Source organism: Vombatus ursinus, unplaced genomic scaffold, assembly GCF_900497805.2.
Source record: "Vombatus ursinus unplaced genomic scaffold, bare-nosed wombat genome assembly UNPS02014805.1, whole genome shotgun sequence".
NCBI lineage: Eukaryota > Metazoa > Chordata > Mammalia > Diprotodontia > Vombatidae > Vombatus > Vombatus ursinus.
In genome coordinates, this window is record NW_020954583.1 from 10006626 (window position 1) to 10017439 (window position 10814).

Consider the following 10814-nt stretch of genomic DNA (forward strand, 5'->3'; position numbering starts at 1 on the left):
TAGTTTTCAATATTCACTTCCATAAGATTTTGAGTTTTAAATTTTCTCCCCCTCTCACTCCCCCCCCAAGATGGTATACAATCTGATATAGGCTTTATATACATTTATGTTAATCATATTTTCCCATTAGTCATGATGCAAAGACCAATTAAAACTAATGGGAGGAACAATGAGAATGAAGCAATAAACAAAGCAACAAAGGAAAAGAGAGTAAATAGTATGCTTCCATCTGCATTCAGACTCCATATATCTTTCTCTGGGTGTGGATAGCAATTGCTATTGTGAGTCTTTTGAAGTTGTTTTAGATTCTTGCATTGCTGTGAAGAGTCAAGTCAATCAAAATCAGTCAGCCCATAATATGGCTATTACTGTGTACAATGTTCTCCTGGTTCTGCTCACTTCACTCAGAATCAGTTCATGTCAGTCTTTCCAGGTTCTTTTTTTAGGTCTGCCTCCTCAGCTTTTTCTTTTAGTACAGCAGCATTCCATTACATTCATATACCACAATTTGTTCAACCATTCCTCAATTGATGGGCATCTCCTCAATTTCTGATTCTTTGCCACCACAATAAGAGCTGCTATAAATATTTTTTGTACATGTGAGTCTTTTTCCTGTCTTTATGATCTCTTTGGGATATAGACCTAGAAGTGGTATTGCTGGGTCGATGTCAGCCTACTCTTCAGCAATTAATATTTCTCCATTGGTTTAGCTCTATCTTATTTATGTAAAAAAAGCTTCATAATTGTGTTCACATAATCCACTGACTTATCTTGAAATGCAAAGTTCCAAGTATTTTATATAACCTGTTGCTATTTTATCTTATTTTCACATTGGAAATTGTTTATTTACTAAGGTACAATAATCAGAATCAAAACACAAATGTCTCTTCTACTGAAGTTTGAATCTATCATCATGTTGAATTGACAAAGGCTATTATGGATAAAATGCAGTCTCTGCTGTATTCTATACTAAGTTGTGATAGGATGATCAACCTGGCCTAATGATAACTACTAGTCATAAGACTAGTGACTTAGTTTTAGAAAAGTCTAGAGTGGGTCAAGCACAGAGTCATGGATTTTCAGTCAAATCAACTCTTTAAAAATTACATTCTTCAGATTACAAACTCTATATATGGAGGAAATAACAGATCCTTGGAATATAATCACCATTTAAAATAGAATCTCTCACTTTTCTTGGACTAAAAGGTAGTACCCATTTAAAATGTGATAAATTAGGCAGACTAAGGTAAAACAAAGTGTAGAATTAAGTTTTTTTTTAATTTACAGGACACTGCAAGACAGGAAATTCCACATAGACATAAGAACATTATTGAGGGTAGAGGTTTCATATAGTATGCACACAGTTCAAACTGTTCAAGTATGCATTAGTGTTACATTAAAAGTCACATTTAAAAAAAGATATTAAAGTGGAGAGACAGTAAGACAAAATTATACCAACAGCAAGACATATAAGACTTGAAGGTCTGACTGTAAAATCTAAAAGTGAAAAGTCCCAGACATGCCATCTTGACTCTGGACTATATAATAGCCATCAGAAACAAATTCTGGTACAACATTTTGATCTTCCTCTGCAGAGAAATACTTTTCAATAGCTTCTTTCTGTGACTTAAAGTCTGCCTTTGACAGAATTCCAATGAAGTATGGAACTAGTCCATAATTCACAGATTGCTGTATTTGGTCCTGACAGCCAACTGTCATATTTGACGTGGTCTATGAAGCCTCTTTCTGGGTATTGGTTTTGGAGTGAGTAAACATGCTAGGAAAGATAGCAAGTACTCCTGAATTTATTACAATCTGAGTTTGTTCATCTGTTCCAGTGACAAAGTTTCCTATAGTCCTTAAGGAAGGAGTCTTGTTGATCCAAATCCTGTCTTTTTAGCCATATATGAGGAAGGGAATGGTCCAACAGGTATCTTCTAGAACTTCTGGATTATCATGACACAAAACACTAAGGTAGGAAGAATTTGCTCAATAGCATCTATTGGGGGAGCAGGGTTCTTGTTGCAACAAAGATTTGAAAGTGTCCAGGTAAGATTTTTTAAGTAATCATATGCTAATGATGATATATCAGGAACTGCAAGCAGAGCTAAAAGAGGGTCTGTTGCACCATACTTGATAACTACATCCCTGTAGGCTGAACCATCACTTGCAATGTTTCCCAGAGCCCACACTACCTGTTCACTGATGTGAGCCTGAGGAGTGACTAACAGGGCAATGAATGCAGGTATAGCCCCTCCATCTACCACAGCCTTGTCTTGGTTTGATGTTCCAGAAGCAATGTTAGTAAGTGCCCAAGAGGACTCAAACTGAATAAGATTAAGATCTGTCCTGCCCAAGAAGCCTATAAGCTTTCGAATCACACCAGCCTCAATTATTTGGTCTATGGGAGGCTGTTTTTTTCCTTAGAAGGAGTTTCTTAGCAGCTTGGGTAGCCTGAAGTTGAACCTCCAGATTATTACTACTTATGTTTTTGACAATATCTTAAACAGATCAAACTGAAGAAGCTTGGTTATTTCAGTTTTCTTGCAGAGGAGAAGCAGCAGCATCAGGAAAAAAGTGCTGACATTTCTTCTTTTCAGCATTTGGTCATCTTTTTTTTTTAGCTTTCCTCAGTTCTATATTCACTTCAATATGACAGTGTCCCATTTCTGTGCTGTCTTTCCCTTTGTTCTTAAAACCATTAAGCCAGGAAGCTGATGAATTACGCATTTTCATTGATGGGCATGGTTGTGTTCAACACTGAGAGAAAAAGAAGGAAGGAATGCCCACAAAGAAAGCAGGAGGAGGTTGCAGCTACATCATGGTTAGACTTTCAGTAATCACCACAGCTCATCCCCAAAAGTCATGTTCCTGTTGTTATTTTAAATGGAATTGCTCTTTCTATCCCTTATTGCTGAGTTTTTTGCATAGTGTATAGAAATGCTGATGATTTACATTGGTTTAATTAAATCCTGAAACTCTTAGAGTTGTTGATTTTTTTTCTACTAGGTTTTTAGTTGATTAGCTATGGTTCTCTAAGTACACCATCACACCATTTGCAAAAAATGATAGTTCTGTTTCCTCATTGTCTATTCTATTTCCTTCAGTTCCTTTTTCTTGTCTTATTGCTATACATATCATTTCTAGTATAATATTGAATAATAGGTGTGATAATGGACATCCCTGATGCACTTCTGATATCTTGGGGAAGTTTTCAAATGTATTCCCATTACAGATAATGTTTTTTCTTGGTTTTAGATAGATACCATTTTAAGAAAAAGTTCCATTGGTTTCTAATGCTTTCTGGTGTTTTTAGTAGGAATGCACATTGTATTTTGTCAAATACTTTTTCTGCATCTACAGTGTTATCATTTTTTTTGTTTTTGATATGGTCAATTATACTGACAGTTTTCCTGATCTTGAACCAGCCCTGCCTTCCTGTTTTAAATCCCACCTGGTTATGATCTTTGTGATATATTGCTATAATCTCCTTGCTAGTATTTTAAACAAAATTTTGCATTGATATTCATTAAATAAATCACTCTATAGTTTTTTTTTCTGTTTTTGCCTTCTCTGGTTTAGGTGTCAAAGACATATTTGTGTCATAAAAGGAATTTGTTAGGATTCCTTTTTTGCCTACTGCCTCAAATAGTTAATATAATATTGGGATTGCCTTTTAAATGCTTGGTAGAATGTGCCTTCAAATTCATCTGTTCCTGAAGATTTTTTCTTATGGAGCTCATTTGTGGTTTCTTCTATTTCTTTTCTTAAGATAAGATTAATGAAGTATTATCTTTCTTCTGGTAATTTTGGCCATTTATTTTTTTTGGTGAATATTCAACCATTTTATTTAGATTGTGAGTTTTACTGGCACATGTTTGGACCAAATACATTTTAGTAATCACTTTAATTTTATTTTCATTTTTGGTTCAATCACTTTTTTAATTTTTTAAATATGGTTTTGAAACTTAGTTCAATCAGCTTGAATGAGAGAAGTACAGAACTAATGCTAATCAAGTTTCCATGCTAAGTCTAACAACATTACAGTGAGCCCTGGAAGCATAGGTCACTAGCATGCCTAAATAAGAGCAGACATGCCTAAGTTGGAAGATCAGAGCACATTCAAGTTCTTGTGCTGAAGACTATTGTGGCCAGGCCTGTGAGAATCATTTATACTTCTAGCTTGAATAAGGTAGGGAGATCCAATTTCAAAATAATTGGAGAAATATTAGTTACACATTCATGGGCCATGTTGCTAATATAAAAAATTAGAATATTATCTAGATTAATTTCATTACTCAGTGTTGTACCAAATCATCACAGGGTATTTTTTATACAGTTAGAAAAAATATTAACAAAATTTATCTGGAAAAAAATACTAAGAAAATTCACAAGATTGAAAATGTCAAGGGAAAACTGTAATCTATCTATCTATCTATCTATCTATCTATCTATCTATCTATCTATCTATCTATCTATCTGAAAAGAAGCCTAGCAGTACCCACCATATCACAAACTATACTTCAGCATTCTCCGTTAATGGCTAAAATACGGAGAGGTCTCTCAGCCGAACAGGGTAAACAACAGCAGAAATAAATTTGACTATTAGCTTACTTTTTAATGAACCAAAGACCCCAGCTATTGGAGTAAGGAGTCATTTATAGCATCAATGGTGTGCTGGCTGAAAACTCAAATGCCAGAATAAAGAGATGTTGGAAAGTTCTCTGCCCCTTAAGAACACAAGAGCTTACAATCCTTTAATGAATTGCTGAGCTCTTTCAAAAGCTCTGTGGCAAATAGCAGACAGAAATTGAGAGGCATTTTTAACAACTTTATAGTCAAAGAGCCTTGTGTTCATCATGTTTTTAGATGAACTGAACAAATCTCAAAATATGCATGATCCAGTCTCTTCAAGTTACTGCTTTTATGTATCATCAGCATTTTCCCAGAATTGGTTTCCTAGTGTCCTTGATATGTAGCGATGTTATCTGAAGTGGTCTGGATTTTCATCAGATGCCTATTACAAAATAAATAATTGTCCCTTCATTTGAAAACTCCTAGAACTTTCTAAAGAGAGTTTAGGAAGACTCTTAACCTCTCATTAAAATTTCTACTTAAGTGGCTTCCTTTACTGGCTTCTCTTTTTCATTAAAGTCTAGGCTGAAGTGGTAACTTCTCCATGAATTTCATATAATTTTTAACCAAGCAACCAATTCCTGAAATACAAATCCAGAATAGAATTTCCCTTTGTTGTTTCCTCCATCACAATGACATAATCATTGAGACAAGTCTAGAAATCATTAGTTATTCTGTCTTTGGCAAAGAAAGATTTCTAGAAAATAAATAGGTGAAAAAAAAATCTTATCAGTACTAACATATATATTTGTTTCAAACGTGCAATCAGTTTCCTGAACTCATCATCTATTTCCTCTTCCTTGTTTAGGGAACCTGCAATATATTCTGATAAAAAAACAACAGCAACAACTTGCTTCAATCACTCCTCAAAATGATTTCCACCATACTTCCTTCTTCTGATTTCTCATATGAGTATTCCTTCCTAATATATGTTACTCTGCATCTAATACAAATTTCATATAACTTTTTTTTCTTTTGAGGAAGGTCTATCTAGAGCCATATTCAATCCTGGATCTCTTATGATTAATGTGAAGTCACATTTTCTTCCTTTTTTTTTTTTTAGGATATCTAGGCCATTTTGTTTATTTTCTATATTACATACAGTTGTGAAGAGGGATTTAACTACACGAGTTTTACTGCTAGCTCCATTCTTGGATTTTATCTCTTATGAATTTCTGATTAAATCAACCACTATTCTTCCTACTACACTGTAACTACTGTCTTTGACATTTAGCCTGGTGGATTTATATAGATGATTTTCTTGCTCCCATTTTATTTTTGGCTTAAAATTTCTTTCACAAGGCAATAGGCCAATATATTCTTCTCAATCTGTACACTATATATCTACCCAAGATTCTTTTATTTCTATATTTTAATCTGAGATTCAGAAACCCACATCCTATTCTTGGACATTATTCTATAACCAAACATAAATCCCCAAAATCTTCATTTTTTTTTATCTATTGGACATGGAACCAATTAATCAAATAAATAATAAGCATTTAAAAATAAATTTTATTGATATTTTTATTTTATATCACTTACATTGCTCCTGTGTCCTTCCTATTCACCCACCTATATGATAAATATTTTTTGAGAAAAAGAGGATGAAAAATAATAAAATAATCAGTAAAACTGATCAATATATCAAAAAATGAAAATATATCAATATTCCTTTGCAAAGGAGCATGGAGAGTCATCATATCATATCTCTTATTTGGAGTTCTGCTTCTTTTTTTTTTGTAATTTTGCACACAAAATTGTGCTCTCAGAATAGCCATATGCATTGTAACAGGATGACATGGTTCTAAAGTTACTCACATTCAAATATGTAAACATCACCACTTTCCCAACCCTTCTATTTGACTTGTTCCCATATTCTATTAATCATTCTGAACATTATGATAGTTTAGGGATGTATTTAGGGATGTATATCATCATTATTTATAAGATTTAAACATCTCTCTCATTTATTCATATAAGTCAAACAACAATTGATCAGCACATTTTCTGTTCTTATCAAGCTCAGAGTCACCTCTCACCCATTCATCAAATATCATTTATTAAATAAACTGGAAAGATTTTCTTTCCTAATCGATATCACTCACATCTGTATATTATATACCTAAATCTCCTAGGATTAAAGGACTTAAATGTTATTGAATATACAATTCGTTACCAATGACATAAATAATAAAAATAGATAAATATTTATATTACTTTTTTTCTGGGAGAAGGATAGTGGTCCAAATCACCTCAGACTCTCACTGTAATGGCAGATGATTTCACTGCCAAGAATGTTGTCCTATGCCATTTAGTTCATTCATGAACCAAACAAATTCTTTTATTTTCAAGTCTCTTAATCTTCTTCATAAGAAGATTAAAATAATGCTACCAAAAAGAAGGCCTCATCATCTGCTTTTTTCTGTGTTCTCCAGCTTTTCTCAATCTATGATAGGAAAATTGTTTCTTCAGCTTCTCTTAATCTTTCACTCTCAATAAACAATATTTCTAAACTGATATTTAAAACAGAAATTTCCACAACATTCCATTTGACTCTTAAAGCTATTACAACTATCATTTCTACAAAAGAAGCTTTTGAAAAATATGTTACCTGAGTATGTATAGAAGAAATATAAATATAATAAATACAAATAAATTAATAATAAAAATACAAGGTAGTTTAAGAGGAAGGACACTAGAAGTTGGACAAATACTTCCTGTAGATAGTGGTACTTGAGCTGTGTCTTGGAGAAAGACTGGCTAAGGTAAGGAAGGAGTAGAATGCTGATGGAGGGATGCCCCAATGAAAAGTCCCAGAGAAAGAGAATGAAGCATTATATATGAGGAACAGAAAGAAGGCCAATTTGATAGTACTGCAAAGTACAAGACTGAAAGCAATGTACTATGAAAACAGAAAGATTAATTTGGGCTGTTGTGAATAAATTTAAAATATAAAGGTGTGTATGTTTTAGCTTAGTCATGAGAGGTAGTCATTGGAGTGTACTGAATAGATGAGTGGAATGAATGTTCAGATCTATACTTAAGGAAAATATCTAGCAGTAATGGACTAAGACAGAGAGGCTTAAAGCTAGGAAATCAATTAGGAAGATGTCACAATTATCTAGGTGAATGGTGATTAGGGCCTGAAGTAAAATGTAGTTAGAGTGAATATTTTCTGCTTTATTACCTTAAAATTTCCCTGAGTGCCTAGGCCATTTTCATTCCAGAACTTCTCTCTACCATGCAGGCTCCCTTCTCCTAGTGATGAATTTGTTCTTAAAAAAAATAAAAGAAGGAACTTTCAGGACAGGCTTAGGTCAGTCATTCTTCATTCCTCTCCCCTGTGTGTTTCTGATCATGTTTGGATACTTTCTCCCCTGCCACTTTTCAGCTTCTTTGATATATTCTATCTCTAGAAAATAAGCTCCTTGAAGGCAGGGATTATCTTACCCCTAACCCCATTTCTTCATATTTCCAGTGCTTAACATAGTATCTGGAACAGTAAATATTTAATAAATGTTTGTTGTCTGCCTTTGGCCTATGTTATATGAAGTAGGTTTTCATTCAATATTTAGCAATTATGTGATACTTTGACATATTAATTATATTTACTTGTAATCTAGGACTTGCAAATAAATTACGAATGAATGAATAAGGGATTTATTAAGTGCTTACTATTTACAAAAGACTATGCTAAGTGCTGGGGATAAAAATAGAAAGTAAGATAGATAATCTGAGCTCCCATGAAGCTCACATTCTAAAGAGGAGAAATCACACATAGAAGATTTCAGATACAAGTCAGATGAAAAGTCCCAACATTCCATAGGGTGTAGCAGCAAAGCAAATGGAGTACCTCTTCTTCAACAATATGTTCAATGAAAAATCATATCATTTAACAACCTTAAGCGGTTTCTATGATCTATCCAAGACACTTTGATTATTCTTAGTATGATATATATATGTGTCAGTTAAACAAAGGTGGTTTGTCTTTTATTTTAAGTTAGCTAGTTATTTTTATTATCCATTTTATACAGTTGTTATTTTTAATGGGCATTATTGAGTTTCATGAACATTAATTGCTAATTACAAACAACCATTGTGCAAACTTTTAATAAATATGCGTTCAAATTCTGTATGCTTCCAAGTAAAAAAACACATGGCCTCAATCACTCCCACAGTTGTAAAACCATTTCCATCGGGAAAATCACTAAAGAAGCTTTTGTTGGGGGGGGGGCAAGGATTAAAATTCCAGGGGTTTATTTTTGGAATTTAAATTGTATTTAGTATTCTCAGCTACATAATCCCTATCAATGTGGAGGAAGTTAAAGCTTTAACAAAAATAAAATCATATCTACCTACTGAAACAAACCCAAGAACTATATGAACACAATTAGAAAACATTTTCCACACAAATAAAGTCAGATCTAAATAATTGGAAAAATATCAGTTGCTCAAGGGTAGGCCAAGCTAACATAATAAAAAAGACAATTCTACCTAAGCTAATTCACTTATTCAGTGCCATACCAATCAAACTGCCAAAATTATTTTGTAGAGTTAGAAAAAATAATAACAAGATTCATTTGGAAGAGCAAAAGGTCCAGAATATCGAGGGAACTAATGAAAAGAAATGCAGGGGAAGGTGGCCTAGCAGGTCCAGATATTAAATTGTATTATAAAGCAGCAATCATCAAAACTACTTGGTACTGGCTAAGAAATAGTGTGGTGGATCAGTGGAATAGGTTAAGTATGCAAGACACAGTAGCGAATGACTATAGTAATCTACTATTTGATGAACACAAAGACCCCAGCTTCTGGGATAAGAACTGACACTTTGACAGAAACTACTGGGGAAACTGGAAAAGAGTATGGCAGAAGCTAAGCATAGACTAAAATCTCACACTATATACCAAAATAAAGTCAAAATGGGTTCATGAGGCTGATACTGTAAGCAAACTGGGAGGGAAAGGAGTAGCTTACCTATCAGATTTTTGGAAAACAGAAGAATTCATGACCAAACAGGAGATAAAGAACATTATGGAAGGCAAATTGGATAATTTTGATCACATTGAATTGAAAAGTTTTTGCACGAAGCCAATGCAACCAACATTAGGAGGAAAGTAGAAAATAATTTTTACAACCAGTATCTCTGATAAGGGCCTCATCTCTAAAATATATAGAGAATTATGTCAAATTTATAAGAATCAAAGTGATTCCCCCAATTGATAAATGATCAAAGGATATGAACAGGCAATTCTGGGATGAAGAAATTAAAGCCATCTATAGTCATGTGAAAAAAATGCTCTAAATCACTATTGATTAGAGAAACGCAAATCAAAATAACTCTGAGATACCAACATCACACCTTTCAGACTGGCCAACATGACAAAACAGGAAAATGATAAATGTTGGAGAAGATGTGGGAAAATTGGAACACTAATGCATTGTTGGTGTAGTTGTGAACTGACCCAAACATTTTGGAGAGGAATTTGTAACTATGCCTAAAGGGCTATAAAAATGTGCATACCATTTGACCCAGCAATAGCCCTTCTAAGGCTGTTTCCCAAAGAGATCATAAAAATGGGGAAAGGACTCATATGTACAAAAATATTTATAGCAGCTCTTTTTGTGGCAGCAAAGAATTGGAAATTGAGGGAATACCCATCAGTTGGGGAATGGCTGAACAAGTTGTGATATATGAATGTAATGAAATACTATTGTGCTATAAGAAATGATGATCAGGCAGACTTCAGAATAACCTACAAAACTTCTATGGACTGATGCTAAGTGAAGTGAGTAGAACCAGAAGAATGTTGTACACAGTAACAGCCACATTGTATAATGACTAACTTTGATAGACTTAGCCCTTCTCATCAATGAAAGAATCTAAGACATCTCTAAAGGTCTCATGATGGAAAATGCTATTTACATCCAAAGAAAGAACTATGGAGTTTGAATGCAAATCAAAGCATACTATTTGCTATTTTTTTCTTCTGTTTTGTTTTGTTTTCTCTTTGTTGTGGTTCCTCCTATTAGTTCTAATTCTTCCTTACATGTGAAAATATGTTTAATAGGAATGTATATGTATAGCCTATATCAGATTGTTCAGTGTCTTGGGGAGAGAGGTGGGAAGGGAGGGGGAGAAAAATTGAAAACTCAAAAGCTTATGGAAGTGATTG

General features: G+C 33.6%; 1 pseudogene; it reads right to left on the bottom strand.

Annotated features, from left to right (window-relative positions):
- Window positions 1-1497: 1497 nt before the first annotated feature.
- On the bottom strand, window positions 1498-2730 carry LOC114051749 (annotated as a pseudogene).
- Between the last annotated feature and the right edge of the window lie 8084 nt (window positions 2731-10814).